We start from the raw sequence: 11,431 nt of genomic DNA, 5'->3' as shown, positions 1-11,431 counted from the left end.
AAGCCGCCGGGGTGCGGAGTCGCGCGCCGCTCGCTGCAAAAATAGTGCCCACGTGTGTGCGCGTCCCGCCGGCCCGCGCGCCCGCCCGCCCGCCCGCCCGCCCGCCAGTCCCTTAGGGCCACGCCGGACCCCATGGCTTTCTCTCTGGTAAGAGCCGCCGGGGCGGGGCGGGGCCGGGCGGGGCTGCTGTCCCCGCCGGCCGGCCGCCTCAGCTAACGGTCCGCGCGCAGTCTCGCCGCTTCACAGGGCCCCCTCACCGCCGCCCGGGTGAGCGTCCCGGGCGGGGCGCCGGTCACATGCCCGCGGTCGTGGGCCTCGTGGAGCGGTGTGGGGCGCGCGGGGAGGGGCAGGGAGCTTCCTCGTGACTCAGGCCTTTGGGCTTAAAGGCGCCGCGGCCCTCCGGGGGCGGCCCGCCGGGGCCTCGGAGCTGCGCTTGCACAACTCCCGGTGGCCTCGAACCTCCGTCCGGACGGGAGCCGGCCGCGCGGACGGGAACCCGGGCGCCCGTAACACTTCGTCCTCCCGCAGCCGTCGCGCGGGAGAGCCCGAGCTGGCCGGCGGCGCCGGCGGCTCCCGTGTCTCTCTCTCTCTCCCTCTCCTTCTCTCTCTGAGAGTCGCCCTGGCGTCCCGCAGGAGGCAGGGGCTGGCGGCTCGCGGCGGGCGGCGCAGCGGCGAGCCGCGGAGACCCCCTCAGGCTGGGGCGGCGCTGGGGGAGGCGCGCCACGACGGCGCGGCCGACATGGCTCCTTTAAAGCCGAGGACTCGGGCCCCTCGTGCGGGCCGCGCGCTTTCCGAGCCCGGGGAAGTCACGTGGCTTCACACGTTCGATCGCTCCCGGAGCCCCAGCCCCGAGGGTGGACCGGGCCAGGTGAGGTCGCACGTGCGTGTGCCGGGGCTTCGAGGGCTGTCCCCGGGAGCCTCGCGGGACTGGGGGGCGCGGACCCGGAGGGGAGGAGGAGTGGAGCAGCCCGCGAGGGGGTGCAGGCGGGAAGCCAGCTTAGTCCCCGGCGGCGGCGTCGCGTCCGCTTGCCTCACCCGGGGGGCGGGCGGCCTGGCGGGACGCACTCATGTGGCCTCGAGGGTGGCGCTCAGCGTTTCTCAGCCAGCAAAGCCAGGTGCCCAAACTCGGGGGGTGTGTCGGGTTGCAGATGGGTTCGCGTGGCCTCCAGCTCTGACCTCGGGTTTGGGGGAGCGGAGGCTGGGCGGGGAGGGCTGACGAGGCTGCTTCGCTGGGGCCTAGACGCCACCGGGGGTGGGGGGTGGGTGGGGGGGTGGGGGGGTGGGGGGAAAGGCCCATGCCTGCCTCGGGGTCCTGAGGCAAGGGGACCCAGGTCAGCAAAGAGCGTCCTCGGCGGGCAGCGCGGGCCACCCGTGTGGGTTGCTGTGCGGTTCCAGCCTGTCACGGTGGCGAACCTCATTTCCAGGGGGCTCTGCAAGGCCACGGTCCCTGCAAGTGGTCCGCAACATCAGAAAGCACGGAGCACCTGGGCTCCAGGGTCCTCGCAGACTTTAGTTAGCAGCGTGCTCGGTAGTGGCACTTTGTGCCTTGCAGGCTGACTAGATAGAATTGCCCTCAGATAGAATTAAGCGTGTGGAAATGTCGGAAGCACCCGAGACCCGGAGACCCGGAATAGCCTGGGGCTGCCAGCCTCGGGCCGCCCGCCCCATCCCCCCACCGCGGCCTCCAGGCCCGACTCCAATGAACGCATTTCTCTGGCAACTGCTTCCTTTGGTCTCCCTGGCTACCGGGCTGCCTCCCCACTCTCTTCTGGCACCTGGGTAAACTGCTGGTCTGCGTCATTTGCTGGGGCCACGGCAAGTGGGTCGAGTTTAGTGCCCTGGAAAGGCACACGTGTACCAGCTTTCTACAGGCCACCTCTTAGGTGATTCGGGCCACATGTACCAGTGGAGACTTTGATGAGGAGAGTTTCCACTTTTGCATGCTCTTTTTGAGTGTAAGGATACAAGATTTTCTTTCTTTCTTTAAAAAAAAAAACAAAACAGAAAAATACAACAGGCAGAACAAAACAAGAAATAACAAGCTGGTGGTTGTTTTCCCGGTATTTAGAAAGGGATGGACTTTTGAACGTACACTGAGGCTATAGCCTGTTAGGAGCCCCTAAGGACAGTAGTGTTCAAGATTCACCACTTATCATTTACCCTTTCTTTTAAGAGCTTGCCTGGAACTCACAGGGCATTTTCTATAGCGTTTACCATGTTCCACCCTCTCACTTCTCACAGTAATTTAAATTTGAGTCATTTGGCACTGCTTGCTCTGTTTAACGAAAGTTGACAAGTGTAGAGGTAAGTCAGCTTTGTAGTATAAAAACACTTGCTCCCCTCCCAATGATTGTTTTACAGACAGCTTCCCTGGCAGAGGCCCCCCAGCGTGGAAGGGAGGCTGTGTCAGCCTGTAGAGCATACAGGAGTCAGAGAGCTGACACACGCATTTAATGAACTTGGGGACATTTGCAGTTAGGAATGGTTCTGGGGTCCTTTCAGTATAGGCAATTGCAGTGCTGTGGCACACTTAAGTGTTCATAAAGCAGAAAATGGAGGAGGAAGATGAAGTTGTATGATTCTAAGAATAGCACCAAACTTGTTAACAAGGAGCTAATGATAATGGCTGTTTTGATAAGTATTTGTATCTGGTGCAATCGAGTCATTAAAAAAAAGTTAAGTGGTTTATAAACCTAAATATACGAAGGTAAAATAAATGAGTTGAAAAAGAGGGACGAGTAGTAACCATTGACCTATAATGTGTATGTATATGCTGCTCTAAAGGAAGGGTTCATTAACTGATTACTGAAAACTTCATGCCCAGAGTTGATGGACCTTTGACACCTCTTCATTTTGAAGAATCTCTGGCTTATAAGTACAGCAGTAAAAACTTACAAACAGTTTGGATCAAATACAACATCTTTAACGTTGGATTCTACCTGAAGACTAGTCTGAAGTTGAGATTCACATACCAATTCAAAAAGCTATTAGGTGATGGAATCAGATCCTGGGTCTTTTTGTTGCTTTATCCTAATCTATTACATGTTGTGTGCGTTGTCATGTCAAGGATCAAAAGGTTATTGGTGATGGATGATGTAGAGAAGGGGTTTTATGTGCTGGTCCTATTTTTATAGTTGTCTGTAGAGATAGGAATCTCCTCTTGCTGTAGGAGTCAGTATAGGTCTTCTAAGCATTAGTGCCTGGAAGGTATGTGCTGTGTCTACTATTCCATGATGTGGTCAGAGCAGTTGGTCCTGATAGCCAGAGATCTGAAGAAAGGCTCCTCCCACTGTGTGCTGACCCTCCCAACCTACTGTAAAGAAAACTTATATTTTCAGCATAGATAAACTTTTAATAATATTTTCTCAGATGAGACATTTGAAATAATTGTTTTTTAAGTTTTATTATATTTTCAATAATTGCATATTGGGAGAAAAACAACTTGCAGGAGTCAGTTCTGACCTTTTAGCAGAAGATCCTGGGGCTCAGACTCCTGCTGAGCCACATTGACAGCCCTGAAATTACATATAAATGTTTTAAGACTGATGAAAGTAGGGTGGTACATAATCTCACCGTTTCTGTCCTTACCAAATGCCTCTAGTGAAGTCTCCTGCATTTCCAGGAAGAGTTAGTAAGACTGTTCAAAGTGTGTGCCTTTCTTCCTGCCTCTTCTCTCCCTCCCCTTCTGGGCTCCCTCTCTGCAGGATCTCCTTACTCTTTTACTCTTAGGCTTGAACTCCCAACACTTAGAGCAGCCTCCTCCTGAGTAAAAAAGCTGAGATTGGGCTGAGCTGGGCTGGATTTTTTAATTTATTTTTTCCTGTTGTTGTTGGTGAGTTCTCTTTTTGTTGTTTTGTTTTGTCTTTGTTTTGTTGTTGTTTGGTGTATGTACACCAAGTTGTAAAATCCTAAAGAATAGTCTCCCAGGGCACAAAAGGACCCTGACCTAGTAATGAGGGGCTGGGTCTTTAATTCTGGGCAAGGCTTAGAATCTTAGTATCAGCATTTAATCTAGTCATATCTAATCTTTTAAGAGGTTGAAAGATTATAGAAGGAACATTTATTTCTGTATTTTACTCTTAAGGTTTTAGAGTAGTAATGAGTATATTCAAAACCTTTGGCAAGTGGATTTTTATGTGAGAACACAAGCTCTGATACAAACCAGGTTGATTCTTTACCCATTGCCTGGAAAGTTTTGCTAAAGATAAGAACTTCAAAATGTTACCCGACTTTAGTCTCTCTAACATTTTGTAGCAGCTAAGAAAATCAGGTCTGAGTTCAGTATTGGCAGATTAGGGAAGCCCAGAGAGCAGTGGATGAGTCTGGGGCATCTGCACAAAAGGTCTTTCTAGTGTCTGCTTTATTGCTAAGTGTTGTGTATAAGTTTAATTCTCTGGTATGAGTCCCCTTAGATAATTGACCTAAAATCCTATCCATTTAAAGGGCAAATTCATTAGTGAATTTGTAGTTCTACTTAAAGTTGGGCAGAATATCTAACCAACCCATGTACTACTGTATTAGACTTCTGTTTTCAGTAGCTAGTAGTGGAGATAGTAAAATAATCATGATCAAGCAAAAAAAAAAAAAAAAGATTTTTCAGTGTTGGAAGAGCTGAGCTACTGAACATCTGCTTTTCCTAATCTGAACTGAACTGACTTTGGGTAAAGTTTGACCCAAAGCTCCAGGGACAAAGGAGTAGAAGTGGGGTTGTACATAGAGCTTAGGGTGAGGCAGTTACACAAATAAATTTGATCTGTTGTTTGATTTAAAACCAAGAAGTATTGATTGCACCCTTTTAGAGTGTTCATTAAGTCCTTGGATGCTACTCTATTTCTTTTGCTCCCCACTCTGCAGCTTTAGAAATTCCCTGTATTTTCCCTGTTGAAACATTGCTGTTGTTTGCAGTGTTTCCGTTCAAAGCTGCTTATGAAAGAGTCTCATCGTCTGTAAACATAGATCCCCAGTACTGAGAGGTTTTATGTTGAAGACAGGACCACCAACTATTAGGCATTTCTTACTTTCTGGTAACAGGCTGAAAAGATTGACCTAAAAGATACATAATAAATGTGATATTTCATATTTTTTACTTTTACATATTTACTTTGTGTGTATGTGGGTGGAGGAAATCAGTTTTTTCCTCCTACCATGTAGGTTCCTACTTTGTTATTTGTTTTGTTTTTTTCTTACTGACTTCTTTTTTTCTCTCCTCTCCTCCCACCCCCCCTTTTTTTTTAAAGTGTAGGAGTGCTTTGTCTGAGTGTACACCTACAGGGCATCAGATCCTTTATAGATGGTTGTGAAACACCGTGCGGTTTCTGGGAATTAAACTTAGGACCTCTGGAAGAGCAGCCAGTGCTTTTAACCATTGAGTCATCTCACCAGCCCCTAGGTTCCTGGCTTTAACATAGGTGTCAGGCTTGGTGACAAGTGCTTTTATCCACTGAGCCAGCACTCTTACAGTTTTATAGGAAGGTATTTGACTTTTCATGAGAAGTTGGTATTCACATAATTTTTAAAATGACATTATAGACATAAGTTCCAATTCTTTGTGTCTGAGATTGCATTATTGCCTTAGTATTTGATGTGTTTTAAGAAATAGGGTGACAGTGTTCCTGACTAGTTTAGATGAACACTTGGGTATGGGTTACCTTTAAATTCAACATCACTTCTTTGAGTATTTCTTTATGGGTTGAATAGCCCTTTAAAACTTTTTTGCTCATGATTTTTTTTCCTGAATGTATGTATATGCTCCATATGTGTGTCCATGCATGGCTTTGAGTCTCTGGTGGGCATTGAGACCTGAATGCAGGTCCTCTGTAAGAACAGCAAGTGCTTTTAGTAACTTAGCCATTTCTAGCCTCGAGTAGCTCTTAGTAGTGAGTTAACACTCTGGTTTTTATTTTTAAGGCATTTTTTTGCTGACTTCCCTTGAGGTAATTGGAGAATCCCCAGAAGGTTAGGTTTGTATACTAAAAATGTGTCTACTGTTGATATTAGGAGTAACTTGACTATGATATGCTGGTACGATACTATCTGGATGGATTTAGCACAGCTGCCCTCTATTTCCTTTGCTAAGGTTGTGAAAATAGCCTTCCTTTTTGGAAGAGAGTAATTACCTTGCTGGGTAGGCATGTGTGAATGAAGGGGTTGTCTTTTGACACAACACTTGATGCTATTACACCTGTGCATCCTGCATTTTAGTTTGTGTTCTTGGTTTTGAGCTCTAATACCATCTGTGTTCTGAGTTGGCCCTTTCTCCTGAGGTGGATATTGTTATTATTATTATTAAAGCTATAATCTTGGAAGTGTTTTAAAGCTCAAAACATGTTTTGAGACCTGCCTCCCAGGTATAATTTGGAGTTGACACCAAGCCCAGTTTATAATTTCTTAATATTTTAATGGATAAAGGAAAAGGGCTTAGAATGAAATGATTGTTTTTAATTTTCTGCAGTGATTGGCTGTATAGCTAGAACTGGAACCCATTTTCAGACCCAGTATTCCTTCCAGAATTCATACCTTGACCCTCTGCTATGTTGATTTTATTTTAAAATTTCTGCTTAATTACTACAATTAATGCTTCCTACTTTTTTTCTGACCCATTGGTCTTGGTGATTACAGTTTTCCATTTATATTTTTTCACCTTGGTGATGAACTCCCTATGGTTCAACCTGTTAGCTCAGATATGTTCATCTATATAGGGGGCAATGGTTTTCCATAGCTGTACCCATTTGTCTGTGTGACCAAGTTTTAGGCTGTTTACTGCTGTTATTCTCAAGATCTAGGCATCACTCTTTCTGATGCATGCTAATTGTAGCAGGTTTTATGTGTCAGTGTGTGTCTGATTTTGTGTGTGTGTGCGTGTGTGTGTGTGTGTGTGTGTGCGCGCGCGCGTGTGTGTGTGTGTGTGTGTGTGTGTGTGTGTATTATGCGTCCACCTCTGGTGTCTTCTTTAATCACTTTCCATCTTATTTTATAGGCCACTGAACCTGAACCTCACCAGTTCAGCTAGGCTAGTTGACTAGGGGCTGCAGGGTTTCAGTTGTCTGAGCATCCTTTTTCTGTGATTACAGGAACATGCTGCCGTGCCCCACTTTTTTGTGGGTCTTGTGGATTTGAGCCCAGGTTCTCATGCTTATGTAGCAAGCATATTACCAACTGAGTTGTTTCTCCAGTTTCCAGTTTCCAAGCCTAAAAACAGAATTCGTTTATTTCCTTTGCTTTTCTAGTAGAGCTAATATAATTCTATTCCTTTCCCCAATTAGTCTACATTTTTTTTCAACTAAATTTGAGACTAGTGCAGTGGTTACCAACCTACTGCTCTAACCCTTTAATACAGCTCCTCATGCTGTGGTGACCTCCAACCATAAAATTTTTATTGTTACTTCAGAACTGTAATTTTGCTATTGTTTTGAATTGTAATGTAAATATCTGATATTTCTGATGGCCTTTGGTGACCCCTGCCTGTGAAAGACAACCCACGGTTGAGAACTGCTGCTGTAGTGCCATTGTACAGGCAAGAACTGTGTTTGGCTGTTATTGTTTTCTATCACACTAGGCTTGTTAAGAAAGATGCTAGGGAAGTACATTGTTGGAAATGATGGAAACTTCCCTGTAGAAACTTTTAGTTTCTAGAACTTAAAGATTTGCTATAATCATATGCCTTGTGTTCCCTGTGGCTCTTACATGCTTCTATTTCTTGTGCATTACCTTGCATGAATATTATCAATCTGTGTATCTCACCGTCCTTCTCAGCTGTTGTTGCATGTTAATACCTATCACTTTCATGGTACACGGTCCCACTAGTGTTACTCTTGCTTCCTAGACATATCTCCCTGCTTCTTGGTCCTTAGTGGATTGTTCTGGATGAAAGCCATTTTCATGAATCTTTGCCGTTTTCACCCTCTCAAGATTAAAAAAAAAAAGAGTTTAGTCATCAGTCTTTCTGTCTTTACTGTCAAAGCTCTTAGTCACTCAGTCATATCAGAATTTGGGTTTTTAAATTTGGATTAAAAACCATTACACATAAACAAAAAAGAGAGCCCGTGAACAGTGTAATGTGACCCTTGGGAATCCAAAAGTTACCAGTATTTTCCTTCTTTCTCATCTATGTCAAGGGCCACTGTGGGATTAAATAAGAAACTCCCAGCTTTCAGGAAGTCACTAGTCTGATGGGAACACAAGCATGTAAACAAGGTATCTGCTATATTGTAAGTAAAAGCAAAAATAGAAATAACATAGTGTTTAAAGTTAGTAGGTGTTTAAAAAAATTAAAGACTTCCAAAACAGGCTTAGAGAGGAAGATTACTTTTGGGGAACTAGTACAATATCACTAAAATTTTAATACAAAAGTACCATCTTTTAAAAAAATTTATAATTATATTTATGTACAGAAACTTAGTGTACATTTAACCCAATTTAGTGGCAAGTTCTTTAGCCTTTGCCTTTTTCAGCTTGCCAATGCGAGCCACAGACTTAGGACCCAGGACGTTGCCTCCCCAGTAGTGACAGATTTTGTCTTATCTGTCATTATAATTGGTCCCGATAGCTTCCACCAGCTTAGCCAGAGCACCCTTGTCTTCTGGAGTTAACATGTGTAAAGGCAACAGTGGTGCATGTCTTCCTATGGACCAGGCACCCCAGCCTGACCTTTCCCTTGATAATGCAATAGGGCACCCCCATCTTTCGACTGGGCAGGCAGGAAAACCAGCAGCTTAATGGGGTCTACCCATGGGTAATCACCACCAGCTGAGCCTTCTTGTTCTCCACCAAGGTGGTGACTGTATTGACCCCTACATGGAGGACAGGTGGACTCTTAGTTGGGACATCCCCTTTGCCAGCATCTTTCTTCTCAGCATGGGCCAGTAGTCTTTTGCTGCGTCTCTTGCTTTGTCTCTGACCTGTACTTGTGGGCAAGCTTAAGCAGCTGAGTAGCTGTTTGCCTGTCCAGGGCCTGGGTGAACTGGTTAATGGCAGAAGGTACTTTGAGCCACTTATAGAGAGGATGGCTCTTTGTCGCTGCAGCCTGATACAGCCGGGCCATTTGATGAAACGTGTTAGATCTCTTTTGGGCTGGATGTCCTGCCCAATGCTGAAGTTCATGGGCCTTTTCTCAAAGGATTGGCCACATTTTTGGCTTCCTGTTTCTTGACAACGGTGGGGGCCAGGGCCACCTTCTTCCCCTTGGCCTTCTTTCCTTTGGGCATCTTGTTCGGCTGGTGGAGAGCCAAAGTGTACCATCTTAAGACAAAGGAATATATGGAAGAAACAAGTACATCTGACTATAAAAGGATATGCATAAAAATAGTCAACAGTGAGGCATGGAAGATAGCTTAGCAGTTAGAAAGCCCTTGACATTAAGCCAGATGACCTGAGCTTAATCCCTGATACCCACACAGTAGAGGGAGAATCGCCTCTCAAGGGTTGTCCACCTATCCCCTCCCCTCTCCCCCTGCTCACCAACCCACCCACTCCTGCTTCCTGTCCCTGGCAGTCTCCTATACTGGGACATCAAGCCTTCACAGGACCAAGGACTTCTCCTCCCATTGATACCCTACAAGGCCATCTTTTGCTACATAAGTGGCTGGAGTCATGGTTTCCTCCATGTGTATTCTTTGGTTGGTGGTTTAGTCTGTGGGAGCTCTGGGGTGGGGGAGTCTGGTTGGTTGATCTTGATGTTTTTCCTATGGGGTTGCAAACCCCTTCAGCTCCTTCAGTACTTTTACTAACTCCTCCATTGGGGACCCCATGCTCAGTCCAGTGGTTGGCTGTAAGCATCTTCTTCTGTATTTGTCAGGCTCTGGCAGAGCCTCTCAGGAGACAACTATATTGGACTTCTGTCAGCAAGCACTTCTTGGTATCCACAAGAAGTGTCTAGGTTTGTGATATAATACAAAACAATACATGTCAACAGATAATGGGGAAGTAGATAAAATGGAGCTAGTTTCTATTAAGTTAACTTAAAAAGTTGGGGTAGGTCTGGAGAGATGGCTTAGCAGTTAAGACCATTTGTTGCTCTTGCAGAGAACTCAGGTTTGGTTCTCAGCTCCTACATGGTGGCTAACAACTCCCAACTCCAGTTCTAGGAGTACTTTACAATGTTAAATAAAAATGAAAGAAAAAATTTCCCCAAATTAACATAGTTTAATTACTTCAACAATGGTATAGCAAAGTTTTAATGAGAACATACTGATAGATAGGATATGTCTGCATCAAAGCTCTTAAGATCTATTCATAGTTTAATCCCAGCACTTGGGAGGCAGAGGCAGGCAGATTTCTGAGTTTGAGGCCAGCCTGGTCTACAGAGTGAGTTCCAGGACAGACGGGACCACACAGAGAAACCCTGTCTTGAAAAACCAAAAAAAAAAAAAAAAAAAAAAAAAAAAATCTATCCGTAGGAAGGAATGTTAGAGGTGTAAAGAATTCTGAGAGTGAAATGTTTGAGAACTGTAGTCCTATACAGTATGTTTTCTTATTTGTATTTTTCAAAGGTGTATTGATAGAAACATACATGCAGAAAGAAAATATCTTGAAAGGTTCAAGAATTGCTCATTGGATTTTATAAAGCACAGTGAACTGAGCAAAGAGCATTCTACCTGTGGTGGTTTGAATAAGAATGGCCCTTATATGCTCATATATAAGAATGCTTAGTAACCAGGGAGTGGCACTATTTGAGAAGGATTAGGAGGTGTGTGGCTTTATTGGAGGAAGTGTGTCAATTGGTTCAAACAGGCACAGTCTCTCTTTGAGCATCAGGATGTAACATCAACTACTCTCCAGCACCATGGTTATAATATAGTAAACCTCTGAAACTGTAAGCAAGGCTCCAAGTAAATGTTTTCTTTTAAAAGAGTTGCTTTGGTCATGATGTCTCTTCACAGCAATAGAATAGCAACTAAGACATTCCATAACACATTGGGAAGGAGAGTGGCATCTGATGTTTAACTTCAAGGATTAAAGAGATAAGCAAGGGTGTGGAGTTAGAGGAAATAGGTTTCTGTACAGAGAAGCTAGAAGAAGACTACCAGAGGGGAGTGTGGGGCTAAAGAACAGTCTAAAATTTGAAGAGAGTTGATCCTGTTCACTGAAAAGATGAATATGTAACTGGAATAATAATTATCAAGAGATCCCAAGGGTTTAGGATGTCAAAACTGTTCTTTAATAGAACTAATTTCTTTGGTAATAGAGGAAAAGATAATAGTAAGAGTTATGTCAGAATGAATAGAACCTAGATGACCGGTTGTCTAGGACCTTCAGTATCTTTAAACAACAGTGATGTTTTTTGAGACAGGGTTTCTCTGTATAGCCCTGGCTGTCCTGGAACTCACCTTGTAGACCAGACTGGCCTCGAACTCAGAAATCTGCCTGCCTCTGCCTCCCGAGTGCTGGGATTAAAGGCGTGCACCACCACGCCTGGCTTAACAATGATTTTTGA

The 11,431-nt window shown here is 45.2% G+C and overlaps 1 protein-coding gene across 4 annotated transcripts in view; it reads left to right on the top strand.

Annotated features, from left to right (window-relative positions):
- The first annotated feature begins 791 nt into the window (after window positions 1-791).
- The window catches only part of Cpeb1 (cytoplasmic polyadenylation element binding protein 1), a 106,546-nt gene continuing 95,906 nt past the window's right edge, over window positions 792-11,431 (top strand). For 3 of the 4 annotated variants that reach the window (XM_029532776.1, XM_029532771.1, XM_029532773.1), the window contains exon 1: window positions 792-868. The gene's annotated coding sequence lies outside the window, so the exon portion shown is untranslated. Of the gene's footprint in view, window positions 869-5,906; window positions 5,956-11,431 lie in introns of those variants that run through there. The other variant, XM_029532772.1, reaches the window with a different exon arrangement.

The sequence above is a fragment of the Mus pahari genome, chromosome 1, assembly GCF_900095145.1.
Source record: "Mus pahari chromosome 1, PAHARI_EIJ_v1.1, whole genome shotgun sequence".
In the NCBI taxonomy this organism is placed as follows: Eukaryota; Metazoa; Chordata; class Mammalia; order Rodentia; family Muridae; genus Mus; species Mus pahari.
Note: the sequence above shows the minus strand (reverse complement) of the source record. Positions and strands in the feature narration are given on the sequence as shown.